Raw genomic sequence first — 17,610 nt, 5'->3', positions numbered from 1 at the left:
AGAAGGGTGAGGTGCGGCGGAGGTGAGGTGGGAGGGGAGAGATTTGACGAGGCGCGGAGGAGCATCGGGACGAAGCAGGCAAAAGGAAGACGGGATTTGGTTTGGATTCTTTTTTATACGTGATGGATTGGGCCAATCTAAAAGTGGGCACCGCTAGAAATCGGCGTCCGATATGGGCTTCCCATCGGACCAGCTGCTAGTGGTACGATTGGAAGTGGGCTGAACGTCGGATGTAAGGGCGCGTGATTCCAGAAAATTAACCGCTGATTTTTAGGAAACTAGCAAAAGTGCCCACGCGTTGCATCGGGGAAATAAATATATAATGAAAACCTCTCGTGTTCCTTAAATCTGTCATGTGCATCCAACTTTCGACAGGTTTGAATAGGAAAAATGCATGTGTGTTGCCACCACCGACTTAGATACCCGGATAATAAATATGAAACGCTTTGATTCGACCAGACAGATGAGATCGCGTCATCCTACTCGAGAACACCCACATGTCTTTTTTGTGGAGAAAACGGTGGCATGAGCGGCCCACCACTGTGGTGGAAATTGTTCTCTGAGATCAACAATACCAATACCGCACGACCATCCCTACGGTGGAGTGTCGGCTCTCCCGCCCACAACACGTGAGCTCTCTCGTCGTCGGTATTCACCATTGCGAGCACGCCCGCGACGCCGGTCTCCGACCACTCAAGCATGCCCGCACAGCCCTTTGTGTTGACATCGTAGGGGGTGACATTCAAATTCTAGGACGTGGGGATGGAAGTGGATACATGTCGAGCGTAGGAGGCGGAGGATCGAGGCTTCTAGTCTCGGAACGCCCATCACTGGCCATAATAAATTAGGAAATAACGCCATGCCTCGCAATTGGTAGAAAATACGCGTATATACAATGTTGCCTATATAATTTATCGGTTGTACCACGATGATGGCCCTATGTTGCGAGGATCTCGTAACGTGTGTGAGTTGCAACCATTATTTGCTTGTGGTTGCGCAACATTTCCTTCAATTGACCGAACACATCGTATGATCGTACAACACGGTTTGTTTCCTAGTTGTGTTCAACATATCAATCAAGAAGGTAGGCCCGGCAATTTGCGTAACTGTCGGTGAACGATGTATCGATTATGACAGGCGCAAAGTCCACAATACGAAATACCGTACATCGAAGACTGGAACTTTTAATGCAAATTAAACATGAGCTAGATTTTCTCAATAAAGAGTCATACAAGTAAACAAACATCGATACCTATAGCTTATCTAATGTATTCGCATTAATAGATTACCTTTTAAAACTTGTATTAATATAGTATGATCGTCTAACAGACTAAATAATGCCGACCGGTTTCTAAAGTAACATAACTCTTATAGGTAAATTATATATATTTTTTGAGGGGAAGGTTAATTATATATATAAACCTCTACTTTCAGAGAATTTTAAGAACTATTTAATCGTACATACAGTCCAGCTAGTTTTTTTTCACGTTGTAGCACATGGTCGTTGGGCTGTACCGCCGTATCACTCGTGCTAACCCAACCAGCCAAATGACTAAAGATAGCCCAGTAGGCCAGTAGCGCTAATTCACATCGTTCTATCGTTAGCACCACACATCAAGCAGACGAAAGAAAAAAAATCCCAAATCTTATCATCTTCTCGTCCCACGCCTGCCGAATCCTCTACCGCCTCTGCCTCCCTTCACTCGCCGGCCGCCGCTGTCTCCCTTCCTTGATGGCCGCCACCGCCCTTCCTTGCTGGGAGTCGCCTTCTCTAGTACTCCGCTCTCTCGCACGCGGCTCCTCCTTCTCTGTCCTCCCGTGAATAGCACCTCCACCAATCTTGTCCCCGCCGGCGGCATCGTCCACCTCGAACTCCACCACCGCGAACCCGTGTTCCTCCCAGAGTTGCTGGTGACCACGATTGTTAGGCCCGAGCCGGCTGCTCCAAGAGCCGCCCAAGACCGCGGTCAAGCCCGGAGCTCCTCCACGCCGGCCGCCCGCGACCTCGACGGTCAAGCCTCCGGTCAAGCTCGGAGCTCAAGAAAAGTTTACTTCCTCGATCAAGCGGCCGAGCACGGGAGCACGAGAATAATGGCGACCAGAAGTTGCTCTGCACAGATGCGTTGGAGGGAGATGCCAGACATTCGTGGAGGCGCCCATGCGGCTGTGGATGGGTCGGAAGAGGTGGACCTCGTAAGTAGGCGTGTTTTCCGGTTGGTGAAAAGAAGAAGCGAACGAAACGGTACCGTGGCATTGGCTGTATTATGTATTTTGGTGGGAGGGCAAAACTGTCCAATAAAAAATTGGACGAAAATTTTGGCAGAAACCTTAGCTCCTTTATTATTAGGTATAGATGTGTGCATGCAGATAATCGCATCCGGTAACCCAAGGTGGGTTTGACTTCTTCAGCTGATAACTCCGAACGCTGATTTTTAGGAAACTAGCTGATGGCTTTTGAAAAGTGATTACTTACACTAGCTCGGTTACCATATGAAGCATATTTTTTCAGAGGTTATTCTACTTTGCATCTTAGGAACTGAAGTTTTCTTCAAATAAAATAAAAAATTTGTTTCCTTGCTCCACTTTCACATAAAAATTTGAACTTTGTTTTACACGTGCCAAAATAAGCTACAAGCACATCAAATTCATGTTTCCATACACCGGACAAGATGCTTCCATGTGAAGCAATTACAGAAATATCCATATAATTTGCCTCCTCTCGAAACACATTTTGATTCCAAAAACCTGGACGGTTGCAAACACGAGTGCGCATGACGGTTCGGACAGGGATAGGCGATTTGAATGGCGATGGCGGGGCGACGGCGGCCTGCTTGTCCCCGACGGTGGCCAGGACAGGGGCTCTCTGCTCTGTTCCGTCCCCCGGCGAGGGCATGGGGCGAGCCGCCGCTTCGGGCGCTCGCGGTGTCCGACGACGAGGTCCAGGGAGAGGACCCGTGCCTCGCAGTGGAGGTGGTCGCGGAGGCGGGATCTGGGGATTCGCCTTCCGCGGAGGGCCGGCGGAGGCCGGTGACCTCGGTGACGCTGGAGGATTTCATCCTTCGGGCGGAGGAGCTTGGGGGCTCTCTCCGCCACCGGCGTAGGCGGGCCTTTGCTCCGGGAGGCAAGGGCTCGCGTTTCTCGGCGGGCGTGGCTCCCAGGTTTGTCAGGCTTGGGGACGCCGGAGGGCGGCGGGGTGGCCGTGGTTCCTCGGCGGCGGCGTCTTCTGCGGTGCGCGGCCTGGTCACGGGAGATCAGCGGCTGAGCACTCGGCGGGACGCGGCGGCGGCTACGGCGCCGCCGGAGGCCGGGTCGGCTGGGGAGCGGAGCGTCTCGCAGCCGAGCGCTTCGTGCCACTCTGGTGGGCTGGATTTGGGCCGGCCTGCCAGCGCTGCGGTTCCGGGCCCGGAGGAGTTTCCTCAGCTGCCAGGTTTGTTTTCGGGCTCTGGGCCGTGTGCGGGGTCGGGGCCTTTTTTACTCTCGTTTCCAACGGGCCTGGAAGGGGCCTCCATTGGGGTTAAGAGATGGCTCTGGATGCCAAAAGGGGTCTCTGATCCACGTCTAGGGTTTCTTGCAAGAGGAGAGGAGGTGCGACGGCGCTTCTCCAGACAGTCCAAGTACACCATTCGCCCCCCAAATCCACCGGTGCTCCTTCGGTCTTTTGCGGAGGTGACGGCGATGGGTGGTGATGGCCGCAACAAGCGTCGGCTCGATGGGGACGGCGGTGATGGGCGGCGCCTGGAGGGGGGCGGCGGCGGTGGTGCGGGCTACTGGCAGGAGGGAGGTAGCAGTGGGGGTGGCGGCGGCCACAGGCAGGAGCAGGGAGGCGGTCGCTACGGCTACGGCGCCAACAACTGGCAGGGGCCCGGCTATGGCGGGTCGGACGGGGGGCGTCGCCAAGAGGGTGGCGGTGGCGGCTCCTTCCGCCAGGAGGGCGGCGGCTTCGGCGGCGGAGGCGGGGGCGGCTTCTTCCGCCAGGAGAGTGGTGGTGGTGGTGGCCCCTTCCACCAGGAGGGCGGGAGCGCCTACGGTGGAGGTGGCGCCTACCGCCAGGAGGGTGACAGTCATGGCCATGGCGGGGGCGGCTCTTACCGCCAGGAGGGAGGCAGCTCCTTTCGCCAGGCGGCTGGCGGCGGTGGCTCTTCCCGCCAGGAGACGGTGGGTCAATTCCGGCCGGAAGGCGAGGCCGGGCACTTCCAGGGAGGAAGTGGCCAGAACGGCTTCCGCTCCGAGGGCCAAGGCAGTGGAGGTGGCGGGGGCTACCAGCAACAGGAGGGATGGGTTCAGCCACCGGCGTCGCATGCTCAGCAGCGGCGCGAGGCGCAGCGACGCCCGGCTGGCGAGAACCGCGCCAGGATCCCCAACGCTGGGCGGCAGGGGCCGGCAGCAGGGAAGGGTGGTGCCGGCAAGCACAAGGGCAAAGCCGGGGCTGCTGGTCCGGTTGGGGCCGCGGCAGATGCTGAATGTTTCAGGTGTGGGCGCCCTGGACACTTTCAAACATCGTGCACCTTTGAGCCGATTTGTGTGATTTGTGGAGGTGAGGGGCACGCGTCTGCAAACTGTACGTCTCGCGGCAAGTTTCTGCGTTTGCGGACCATGGGACACGCCATTGCGGGGGCGGGGTTCTTCGCGATTGAGGTGGATCCGATCAAGGGCAAGGGCACCGGGGAGTCCTTCTCCGCGGTGATCAAGTTCAAGAGCACTCCGCTGTCACCCCTGCAGATTTCGGATGAATTCAAAGATTTGGTGGACGAGCAGTGGGATTGGCAGGTGTGTCGCTTATCGGAGACGGAGTTCTCGGTGTGTTTCCCTTCTCAGGCCACGCTTCGTATGGGAACGAGGCATGGCAAGCTGTTCCTCCCTCTCAACAAGGTGGAGGTGGAGATTCGGGAGGCGTTCCTTAGCCCCAAACCTGCCTTGTGCCTACCGTCGGTGTGGGTTCAGCTATCTGGCGTCCCGGATGACCTCTTGGAGGTGGATCGCTTGATGGCCGCGATGGTGCTGATTGGCCGTCCTTTGGAGGTGGATGAGCTGTCGCTGCGCAAATGCCGTACGGAGCCGATTCGGATGCGTTTCCAGTGCCGCTACCCGGAGCGGATCAAAGGGACTGTCCAGCTGGTGGTTAATGGGGAAGGGTACGACATCACAGTGAAGGCTGAGCTTGGTGGGAGGGGCGGCGGCACCTCTGGGTCGGGGCCGGCTCCGTCGCCTCCAAGGGACGATGATCAGGATGATGAGGACTATGATGACCTGTCCCCATCCGAGGAGGAATGGAACGACCTGGGGAAGAAGGACAAGGACAAGACGAAGCACGCGGCGGCCGTGAAGTCGCCGGAGGCGGCCAAGGGTAAGGAGCGGGCGGCGGAGGCGCCTGGAGGGGGGACGGGTGCTGGGGGGTACCACAGCGCCCCTCAGCTTGGCGTCGCGGAGTCGAGGCTGCGCTTCATCTTCGAGTATGGGTCAAACCTGGCGGTTGGCGGTATGTTGGCCTCCTTTCGCCAGCCTCGCTCACTCATGGTGCCTGCGGCCTCCCCTCCTAAGGTGGCGGAGGGGTCAACTGAGTCGCAGGTCTGCGATCCCGCCATGGAGGGGGGTGCGGACACGGGGACAGACCAGGGGATGGTAGTTCCCATGGCGGAGGCTCAGGGAGAGCTTCCGGGTGCCGGGGGTCCCGTCGTCGCCACGCCGGAGCGACCCCATGATGGTGCTGGGGGGCAGCTGTCCCCGTCGCTACCGGGGGTGGTGCTTCCTGAGGATGGTGAGGTGGTGTCGGCGGTGTCTGCGGTGGGGGAGAAGACGATGCCGGCGGCAACGTATTCGAGGGCGCACAAGAAGAAGGGGAAGGACAACATGCTGTCCGTGAGGAAGAGTTCCAGGCACAACAAGGCGTCGGTCAACCTCTCGGTGCTGGAGAAGGCCAAGAGGCTGGCTGCAGACAAGAACCTCGACCCAGGTACGCCTCACTCCACTTCTCTTGATTCTCTCCCTGATGCTAGGCTTTCGAATGTGCTTGTGGATAGCTGCATCCTCTTCAACCCGAGCAGGGGCTCACCGTGTGAGATTTTGGACTTGGTGCGAGCAAGGGAGCTCGCCCAGGCTTCCATTGCGGCTGCAGCCCTCAAGAAGGAGAGGGAAGAGCAACTTGCCGCGGCTAGGGAGGCCGGGGTGCAAGTTTTGTCGCCGGAGGAGGGCCCTATGGCGACGGCGGACCCGGAGGGGGTCGGTCCTTCGACCCGAAGCAAGCCCAAGCGTGCGTACGCAAAGCGGCCAATGCTGTCAACCCGTAAGGGACGGGGTACGTGCGCCGGTTAGCGATGCGAGGTCTCATTTATAATATCCGGGGCTTCGGGGCGACTGGGAGACGCACCCAAATGCTTGATTATCTGCGGTCGGAGAAAGTTGATTTTGTGGGTCTCCAAGAGACGATTAGGCAGGAGTTCTCGGCCTCCGAGTTACGCAGGTTAGAGGTCGGTGGCCAATTTAACTGGAATTGGCTGCCAGCGACAGGGCACTCGGGAGGCCTGTTGCTAGGTTTCAGGGACAAGACCTTTGAAGTTGGGGTGTGGAGGAAGGGTACCTTCTACCTCAGCGCTCATATCCTTCAGCGGAGGTCTAACAGGAAGTGGTGGTTTGTGCTGGTTTACGGACCAGCAGACCACCGGCGTACCGACGAGTTCTTGGAAGAGTTGACAAGGGAAGTTAGCTCTTACCAGGACCCGGTGGTTTTGGGCGGGGACTTTAATCTTATTCGCCGGGCTGGGGATAAGAATAACGCCAATATTAACTGGCCCAGGGTCCATAGGTTTAATGACGTCATTGCTAACTTGTCACTTAGGGAGGTGGCAAGGGTTGGGGCGCGGTACACCTGGACGAACAAGCAGTTGTCGCCGGTGAGATGTGTGCTGGACAGAGTTTTTGTGTCCCCTGCCTGGGAGGCTTGGTTCCCACTCTGCTCCTTGACGGCGATCACCCGCATTGGCTCGGACCACACCCCTCTTCTTCTTAATAGTGGAGAGGATGAGCGATGCGGGCCAGCTAGGTTCATGTTCCAGACTTGGTGGTTTGGGGTTCCGGGTTTCCTGGATCTAGTTAAGGGTAAACTGGAATCCTTTTTGACTGACTTTGGTCCTCATAGGGGTTCGATTGACCTCTGGATGTGTGTGGCCAGGTTGTCGCGTCAGTTCCTCAAGGGTTGGGGGGCCAACCTCGGGAAGGAGAAGCGGGACCGTAAGGCTGGGCTTTTGGCTCAGGTTGCGGCACTGGATGTGCTGGCTGACTCTTCCGGGCTGGACGAGGAAGGATGGGCCTTCCGCTATCACCTGGAGGACCAAGTGGTTATGCTTGACTCCTTAGAGGAGGAATATTGGCGCCAGCGGAGCCGCATTCAATGGCTGATAAAAGGGGACGCGTGTACGGCGTATTTCCATGCCATCGCCAATGGGCGGCGTCGAAAGTGCGGAATTCCTCGCCTGATCTCGGAACATGGCGAGCTTTCGGATCAGAAGGCTATCATGGGACACGTGTACGACTTCTACCGCCAGTTGATGGGCACAGCCGGCGAGGCTAGGGCTTTCACCCTTGCTCAAGACCTCTGGCCTGCCTCCAAACGTATCTCCGTTGCTGAAAACTGGGAGTTGGAGAGATCGTTTACCATAGAGGAGCTGGATGCTGTCCTTCATGATATGAAGGTGGATTCGGCTCCTGGACCGGATGGCTTGCCTGTGGCCTTCTTTCTGCGGTTCTGGGGAACCCTGCGACCACTGGTTTTCCGTTACGAATGATTTTGCCCTAGGGAGGGTGGATATCTCACGGCTGAATTTTGGGATCCTTTCCTTGATTCCCAAAGTTAAAGGGGCTGACTCCGTTAAGCAATTCCGACCGATCGCCCTTATCAATGTTATTTTTAAGTTTGTCTCTAAGGCTTATGCGTCTCGCCTAGCGCCGTTAGCACATAGGACGATTGACCGCTCACAGACTGCTTTTATCAGGGGCAGGGCCCTTCACGAGGGAGTGTTGGCCCTGCATGAGATTGCTCACGAACTGCGGGTTAAAAGGCTAGGGGGCCTCTTCCTCAAGCTTGATTTTGAGAAGGCTTATGACCGCGTGGACTGGGATTTTCTGCGCGAAGTTCTTGGTCGGAAAGGGTTCTCTGCCACTATGGTTCACCGCTTGATGCAGCTGGTCTCGGGTGGCCAAACGGCGGTGAACGTCAATGGGGAAATCGGACCTTTCTTCCGGAACGCGCGAGGGGTCAGGCAGGGAGACCCGCTGTCGCCCATCCTCTTTGACTTCATGGTCGATGCCTTGGCAGCCATGCTGTCGCGGGCTAAGGAGGCTGGTCACATTGTGGGCCTGGTGCGGCACTTGATTCCTGGGGGAGTCACTCACCTGCAGTATGCGGATGACACTATGGTGATGATTGAGCCGTCAGATGAGGGTATTGCCAATCTTAAGCTTGTTTTGCTTAGTTTTGAGCTGATGTCTGGACTTAAGATCAATCTTGCTAAAAGTGAGGTTGTTGTGGTTGGGACCACACCCCAGGAGCAGGAGCGGGTGGCTCGGCTCCTTAACTGCCGCTTGGGGAAATTCCCCATCAAATACCTGGGTCTGCCTTTGAGTAACAAAACGCTTCGCGCCTCGGACTGGGATTTCCTGACGTCGAAAGTGGCCAAACGGGTTGACCCTTGGCAGGGAATTTTCTTGGCTTCGGCGGGGCGCCTGGAGCTGACGAATTCTTGCTTGTCTAGCCTCCCGTTGTTTGCAATGAGCTTGTTCATGCTCTTTGACTCGACGCATGCGGCTTTTGACAAGGTTCGCTCCCGCTTCTTTTGGGAAGGGGTGGGGGATAAGCGCAAGTATCACATGGTTGATTGGGCAACGGTGTGCCGACCTAAGGAGGTTGGAGGTTTGGGTATCCTCAACACTAGGCATATGAACATTGCGCTTATGCTCAAATGGGTTTGGAAGCTCTACCATAACGCGGATGGGCTTTGGGCGGATCTCATCAGAGCCAAGTACCTCGGGGAGCATGACCTCTTCTCGCCGTTGGTACCTACCAAGGGCTCGCAATTCTGGAACTCCATCCAGAGAGTCAAGTGGTATTTTAAGCTTGGCGCCAAGCATTGCGTCCGCAATGGGAAACGGACATTCTTCTGGCTGGATTGGTGGCTGGGCACCGCTCCGCTCAGAGATAGGTATCCGGTGCTGTTCAGCTGTTGCGACTCACCGTTCATTACGGTGCTGGGGGCCAGGGACGGCCCGGGTTGGCGCTTGCGGTTTAGGCGCCCTTTTTCCCTTGCCGAGACGGTTGAATGGGACAATCTCACTAGGGAGCTAGACGTTACCCAGGCCAGCGCCGATGACGACGTGGTTTCTTGGCGTTTGGAGGCTTCTGGTGACTTCTCTGCTAAGTCCCTATATTGCCGGCTGTCGCAGGGAGCGGCGGTCACGCACTTTAGAGAAGTCTGGCGGACGAGGGTGCCTCCGAGGATAAGGGTATTCTTGTGGCAACTCCTTTGGGGTAAACTGCCTTGCTCTATGCAGGTGGCCAAACGGAGAGGTCCGTCTAATGGGCTTTGTTCTCTTTGTGGTGAGCCTGAGGACTGCGATCATATCTTTTTCAAGTGTCCATTGGCTCGCTTCTTATGGGCGGGAGTTAGGGAGCTCCTGCATTGCTCCTGGAACCCTGCAGGGGCAGGCGATTTCCTTGCTATCTCTCATGGCTTGACTGGGGCGTATAGACGAGTAGTTTGGTTCTCCTTTGCGGCGTTAGCTTGGGCCTTATGGAATATTCGTAATAAGCTAACTATGGAAGGCGTTATCATTAGCAAACCAGCTGACGCCTTGTTCAAAATGATCATCTACATGCAGCAATGGAGGATGCTGGTGAAGTGGAAGGATAGAGGCCTCGTGGATGCGGCGATGGACTCTCTTAGGCGGATGCATGCGGATCTGGTGGTGCAGGCGGGCTCCTGATGTCGCCGAGTTTCCTCTATCTTCTTTGTACCAGGGGGATGGTGCTTCCTGTTGTGATGAACTTTATCTTATCTGGTGCTGTTTTACATCCTTTGAACTGTAGCTCTTGTTAGGTCTGGGGACCCGTGTGTCGTTGTGTTCGGTGTGGGAGCGGTTGCTCGTTATGTATCCTGACTTTGTATGGTGTGTTGACGCTTTATTAATTTAAAGCAGGGCTGAGGCCTTCAGTTTAATTTTTTTTTCCAAAAACCTTACTTTGCTTCCTTCTAAAGCATATTTTGTTTCCGAAATCTTGCTTCAAGGTGAATGAAGAGTGCTTCAGTTTAACACAGATGTGTTTGTTATGTTAGGGATACATGTTTCAAAAACATCACAATAATGCTTCCGTCGACAATAATATTGCTTCCATCAAAATATGAATTTTCCCTTCTAGAATAGTATGACCATCGTCACAGATTACTTACATGTGCTTCAAACAAAATGGATAGTGTTTCGAAACAGTTTAAATTTTGCTCCCATGAACAAATTAGAAAATATACAGTTTTTCCAGTGTTCCATCTGTTCACTTCATACATAGAGGATTGCAATTGTCAATACATACAGGCCGGGCTGGAGGAGACAGCACTACACTCGTAGGTTTATTCTTAAAATCATAAAACGGAAATCTAGGGAAAACAGGGAACGCTAGCATGATTGGTGGATCTTGCTGTACCTACTGCCGCTGGAGCCGAGATGTGCTTGCGCACGAGGTGAGCTGCCGCAACCGTGTTTCCCGTCGGTGACGTATTGTTGCCAGCTGTCGCAGTGGAGAAGGGCATGCACAACCATCGGCGGAGGAAACAGTGAGCGACGAGCTGGCTAGTACAGAGACGTCGGCGATGTTTACACGCGGTGGAACGGCATCACAAGTCGGCGTTTGTCCAGTTGAGGATAGATGCATCACAGGGTCGAAGGACATCACCTTTAGCCGGATCGTCAGCCAACACCAACCTGCGCCGCCTCCGACACCTACTTGCGCCAACCGCCGACCAGCGCTGCCTCGACAAAGTCTCCGGCGGCGAAGCATCATGTGTGCCGGTGCAGTAGCCCCCAAGTTGGTGTCTGCCTGGATGGGAGACGAGGCGAGGCGTGAGAGTAGTGTCGCGGGGACGACGGAGGAAGCAGAGCGATGAGGACGGAACGGGAGCTATGCTGTGCTTCAATCGATATGTGGAGGCGTTTGGGGGAGAAGATATGGAATCAACATAACTTACCAGAATTTACGGCTAAAAGATGCTCAGTTAATGGAATTTCTTTTCTTTAATACAGAACCAGGCCGTCCGATGGAGATGAGATGAACGGCTTTGGAGAGGCCCGGCCATTTGCTTTCAATCGGACCCCGATACATAGTGTTTAAAATCATCTAGTTTAGATGCCAACAAGCCTTTTTTCACATTGAAGGCGTAAAAAACCCACGAGGCCACGACGTTTGGTCGGCTGTCTTAGGCTAAGAGAAAATAGAGAGCTGTTTAGTTAGAGCATCTCTACCAGATTATAACCGGGGATTTTCGGTTCAGAGAGCAAAATACGTGCCGTTCAGATCCCGTATCAGACCCCTATTTTCAAAAATAATTCCAGACCGCCCCGATTCGCGTCGCGCAACCTCCAAGTTTCTGGGTAGGAGGGGATGTGCGAGGCCGGCCTCCATCCCTTTCCGCCCCTTGGCACGAAGGAAGTTTCAGCTCTCCCCTTCCCCTCTTCCTCCCGCCAACAGCCATCGCCGCGCGCCTCCGATCATGGCCTCCCCCGCCCTTCCTCTCCGAATCCGGTAGGTAGAAGCACGCGCGTGGCCCCGCCGCATCTGCTCCGCCCACCGGCGCGCGAATCGGGCACCAATCGGCTGGAATTAACCCCACCGCGCCGGCCTCGCCGGTAAGCTTCTCCCAAGCTCGCCGCAGCCGCCGTAGCTCTAATTGTTTGCCGCGGTTGTTGCGCCTTTGCAGATGGACCCGTGCGCACTGTTTTTGTTGGAGGATTCGTCCTCCTCCGACGACTCCGACTTGGAGGAGCTCCTCGATGATGACCTCGAGCAGATGGCGGTGATACTCGCGGCGGCGGCCACGGACGTGCGGCCGAGGAAGCGGAAGGGCTTGACCATGGGGCGGCTGTGCATCCTGCGGAACCGCGCCCTCGGCCACACCTTGCTCATGCGCGACTACTTCACCGAGGTACCGACATACCCGCCCCATCTTTTTCGCCGTCGGTACCGAATGCGGCGATCTTTGTTCAACAAAATCGTCGCAATGTGTGAGGACAACACCCGCTACTTCAAGCGCAAAAGGAATGCCGCCGGGCTCTTGGGATTTAGCGCTCACCAAAAAATATCCGCCGTCATGCGCACCTTCCCATATAGCATTCCGGCGGACTATGCCGACGAGTATCTTCGCATGGGCGAGGATACGACGTTGGAGTCTGTCCGGCGTTTTTGCAAGGTTATAATGCGCGTGTATGGGCTGATATATCTTCGAGCTCCCAATGACGAAGACACTGCAAGATTAATAGCGGAGAACGAACAACGGGGTGGCCGGGCATGCTAGGAAGCATAGATTGTATGCATTGGACATGAAAAAATTGTCCAAAAGCTTGGCAAGGTTTGTATTGTGGCCGGAGCGGTGACCCAACAATCGTTCTTGAGGCCGTTGCATCGCAGGATCTTTGGATTTGGCACAGTTTTTTTTTTGGTTTGCCAGGTTCACTCAATGACATAAATGTCTTGCATCGATCTCATCTTCTTGCCCGACTTGCTAAAGGTGATGCCCCGGATTGCAACTACACCGTCAACGGGAGGGAGTACACAATGGGGTACTACCTTGCCGACGGTATATACACGGATTGGGCCACATTTGTGAAAACCATCTGAGAGCTAGGGAACAGAGCTGAAGGTGAGTTTGCAAAAGCACAAGAGACAGCTCGAAAAGATATAGAATGAGATTTCGGTGTTTTGCAAGCTAGATTTGCAATAGTCCGAGGGACATAGGCATCCCCAATGGGCCTGCCGAAGATGGTACCCGGGATTTACTGAAGGCCCACGACCTGATGTTTGGGAAGCTCGGAAGCCCAATTAAGAGATAGTTTGGAAAGATAGAATTGTAATAGGAATAATGATTTGTAACGATTACGGGACGGCTTCAAGGAGTCCCCCGGACTTTGTAACTTGTAAGTCACGAAACCCTCGGCTCCGCCTCCTATATAAGGGGGAGTCGAGGGAGAAAGAGAGGATCAATTTCATTGTCAAACACAACCCTAGTTTTCTAGCAGTCGAGTACTTTTCCGGCTGAACCTTCAAGATCTACTTGCCCTCTACTTCCAACTAAACCCTAGTGTACAATCCGTAGGCATTGACAAGTTAATACCTTGTCAATTGGCGCCGTCTGTGGGAATTAGAGGCGACAAGGAGCTGATCTCGATGGCACGCTCAACATCATCAACGTCATCGGTGGCAAGCAACGCGTTGAAAAGAGGTAAACAGATCGAAACTGGTCTAGTCGATTTTGTTCCTCACCCACCCTCCCGTTTGGATGCATATGCACATCTGGAAGAGCCTATGGAGATGGCGTTCGGGAAGTTCTACTTCCGCGTCGGGAAAAAAGGATCGCATCGTCTCGAGGCTCCGGTATCATCGAGAACGCCGGTGGTGGATTCCGATCTTTCGGAATCATCATCATCGTTCGAGTCAAGTGACGAGGAGATCTCACCATCACGCTTTGGCAAGGCTGCAACAAGCGAACAACTCGTCAAACTCTTCGGCAACATATCCTTCGAGTCGTCTGTGGACTCAAGTATAAGCAGCGATTTCGACAGCAGCGACAGCTTCGACTTCATCGACAAATCTACTTCTGTCCGGGAGGTCTTCACCGATCTATACGACGGTGTCACCAACCTCGACAAAAATCAAAATCTGAAAAATCACCAAGTCTATGTAATTGGAGAAGCAAGGCGTGCGCAGCAAGAAACGTCAGAGGCTTTCGATGATGTGACAATCCATACGTCGATCCCGCTGATCCTACGCGAGGATTAGGCACCAAATATGCGGGAACTGCAGCACGTCAGATGGTGCAGCTTTCACAAGTAGCTTGGGACAGAGCCGCAAAAGCTATCGATGGCACGGAGCCAATGACTACTACTGCTACGGCTGAGGAATTACAGGCGTACCAATATAGACTCGCCCATGCTGGTCGAGAACTCGAAAAACAGAGAGCCGAGCTCGATAAGAGAAGGGTTGCAGCTTCCGCGTCAAGCAGGCAAAGGGCCGAGCTAAGTCAACAATCAGGTACTTCGGGAGGAGACGGTCATAGAGCAGCTCGCAACATAGCAAGATCTCGGTTGCAGCATATACCTGAAGCTGAGAGGGAGAACCTAGTTCAAAACCTCGATATGTCATTTATGTCAATAGACACAAGGGGAAAGATCATTCCCAAAACACCGGAGGCAGGTTATATGGCGACTCAAGCTTTCATATTGGCATCCAGGCCACCTCCTGGAGACCCGAGAGAAGCATTGTACAATATGGTGATGGCAGGAGTTGGAGCCATGGGAACATCATTCGCAAGTACTAGCACGCCTCCCGAAAGCGCAGCAAGACAGAATAGTCCACAGCCCACAGTGGTAATACAAGATCCTCCAAGATCAAGTGGCGCAAGAGACGCAGCAACACAGGCGCGAGTTGATAGAGCGCGGCAAGAAAGAAGAGAACGTTGATGGCGTGTATTTCACACGTTCGTTGGGCAACCCCAAGAGGAAGGTATGATGCGCACAGCAGCAAGTTTTCCCTCAGAAAGAAACCAAGGTTTATCGAACCAGGAGGAGCCAAGAAGCACGTTGAAGGTTGATGGCGGCGGGATGTAGTGCGGCGCAACACCAGAGATTCCGGCGCCAACGTGGAACCTGCACAACACAACCAAAGTACTTTGCCCCAACAAAACAGTGAGGTTGTCAATCTCACCGGCTTGCTGTAACAAAGGATTAACCGTATTGTGTGGAAGATGATTGTTTGCAGAAAACAGTAGAACAGTATTGCAGTAGATTGTATTTCAGTAAAGAGAATTGGACCGGGGTCCACAGTTCACTAGAGGTGTCTCTCCCATAAGACGAACAGCATGTTTGGTGAATAAATTACAGTTGGGCAATTGACAAATAAAGAGAGCATGACCATGCACATACATATCATGATGAGAATAGTGAGATTTAATTGGGCATTACGACAAAGTACATAGACCGCCATCCAACTGCATCTATGCCTAAAAAGTCCACCTTCAGGTTATCATCCGAACCCCCTCCAGTATTAAGTTGCTAACAACAGACAATTGCATTAAGTATGGTGCGTAATGTAACTAGTGACTACATCCTTGAACATAGCACTAATGTTTTATCCCTAGTGGCAACAGCACAACACAACCTTAGAACTTTCTGTCACTGTCCCAGGTGTCAATGCAGGCATGAACCCACTATCGAGCATAAATACTCCCTCTTGGAGTTACAAGCTTCTACTTGGCCAGAGCATCTACTAGTAACGGAGAGCATGCAAGATCATAAACAACACATAGCATAACTTTGATAATCAACATAACAAGTATTCTCTATTCATCGGATCCCAACAAACGCAACATATAGAATTACAGATAGATGATCTTGATCATGTTAGGCAGCTCACAAGATCCGACAATGATAGCACAATGGGGAGAAGACAACCATCTAGCTACTGCTATGGACCCATAGTCCAGGGGTAGACTACTCACACATCACACCGGAGGCGACCATGGCGGCGTAGAGTCCTCCGGGAGATGATTCCCCTCTCGGCAGGTGCCGGAGGCGATCTCTGGATCCCCGAGATGGGATCGGCGGCGGCGGCGTCTCTGGAAGGTTTTCCGTATCGTGGTTCTCGATGCGGGGTTTCGTCACGGAGACTTTTTATAGGCGAAAGGGCAGGTCAAGAGGCGGCACGGGGGCCCCACACCACAGGGCCGCGCGGCTAAGGGGGGGGGGGGGCCGCGCCGCCCTAGGGTGTGGCCCCTCCGTGGCCCCTCTTCGTCTCTCCTTCGGACTTCTGGAAGCTTCGTGAGAAAATAGGCCCCTGGGCTTTGATTTCGTCCAATTCCGAGAATATTTCCTTACTAGGATTTCTGAAACCAAAAACAGCAGAAAACAGCAACTGGCACTTCGGCATCTTGTTAATAGGTTAGTTCCAGAAAATGCACGAATATGACATAAAGTGTGCATAAAACATGTAGATAACATCAATAATGTGGCATGGAACATAAGAAATTATCGATACGTCGGAGACGTATCAGCATCCCCAAGCTTAGTTCTGCTCGTCCCGAGCAGGTAAAACGATAACACAGATAATTTCTGGAGTGACATGCCATCATAATCTTGATCATACTATTTGTAAAGCATATGTAGTGAATGCAGCGATCAAAACAATGTATATGACATGAGTAAACAAGTGAATCATATAGCAAAGACTTTTCATGAATAGCACTTCAAGACAAGCATCAATAAGTCTTGCATAAGAGTTAACTCATAAAGCAATAATTCAAAGTAAAAGGTATTGAAGCAACACAAAAGAAGATTAAGTTTCAGCGGTTGCTTTCAACTTGTAACATGTATATCTCATGGATATTGTCAACATAGAGTAATATAATAAGTGCAATAAGCAAGTATGTAGGAATCAATGCATAGTTCACACAAGTGTTTGCTTCTTGAGGTGGAGAGAAATAGGTGAACTGACCCAACATTGAAAGTAAAAGAATGGTCCTCCATAGAGGAAAAGCATCGATTGCTATATTTGTGCTAGAGCTTTGATTTTGAAAACATAAAGAGAGCATAAAAATAAAGTTTTGAGAGGTGTATGTTGTTGTCAATGAATGGTAGCGGGTACTCTAACCCCCTTGCCAGACAAACCTTCAAAGAGCGGCTCCCATTTTATTTTATTTTGGGTGGCACTCCTTCCAACCTTTCTTTCACAAACCATGGCTAACCGAATCCTCGGGTGCCTGCCAACAATCTCATACCATGAAGGAGTGCCTTTTTATTTTAGTTTTATTATGATGACACTCCTCCCAACCTTTGCTTACACAAGCCATGGCTAACCGAATCCTTCGGGTGCCGTCCAACAATCACATACCATGGAGGAGTGTCTATTTTTGTTAATTAATTTGGGACTGGGAATCCCATTGCCAGCTCTTTTTGCAAAATTATTGGATAAGCGGATGAAGCCACTAGTCCATTGGTGAAAGTTGCCCAACAAGATTGAAAGATAAACACCACATACTTCCTCATGAGCTATAAAACATTGACACAAATCAGAGGTGATAAATTTTGAATTGTTTAAAGGTAGCACTCAAGCAATTTACTTTGGAATGGCGGAAAATACCATGTAGTATAGGTAGGTATGGTGGACACAAATGGCATAGTGGTTGTCTCAAGTATTTTGGATGCATGAGAAGTATTCCCTCTCGATACAAGGTTTAGGCTAGCAAGGCTTATTTGAAACAAACACAAGGATGAACCGGTGCAGCAAAACTCACATAAAAGACATATTGAAAACATTATAAGACTCTACACCGTCTTCCTTGTTGTTCAAACTCAATACTAGAAATT

This window comes from Lolium perenne, chromosome 3 (genome assembly GCF_019359855.2).
Source record: "Lolium perenne isolate Kyuss_39 chromosome 3, Kyuss_2.0, whole genome shotgun sequence".
NCBI lineage: Eukaryota > Viridiplantae > Streptophyta > Magnoliopsida > Poales > Poaceae > Lolium > Lolium perenne.
Note: the sequence above shows the minus strand (reverse complement) of the source record.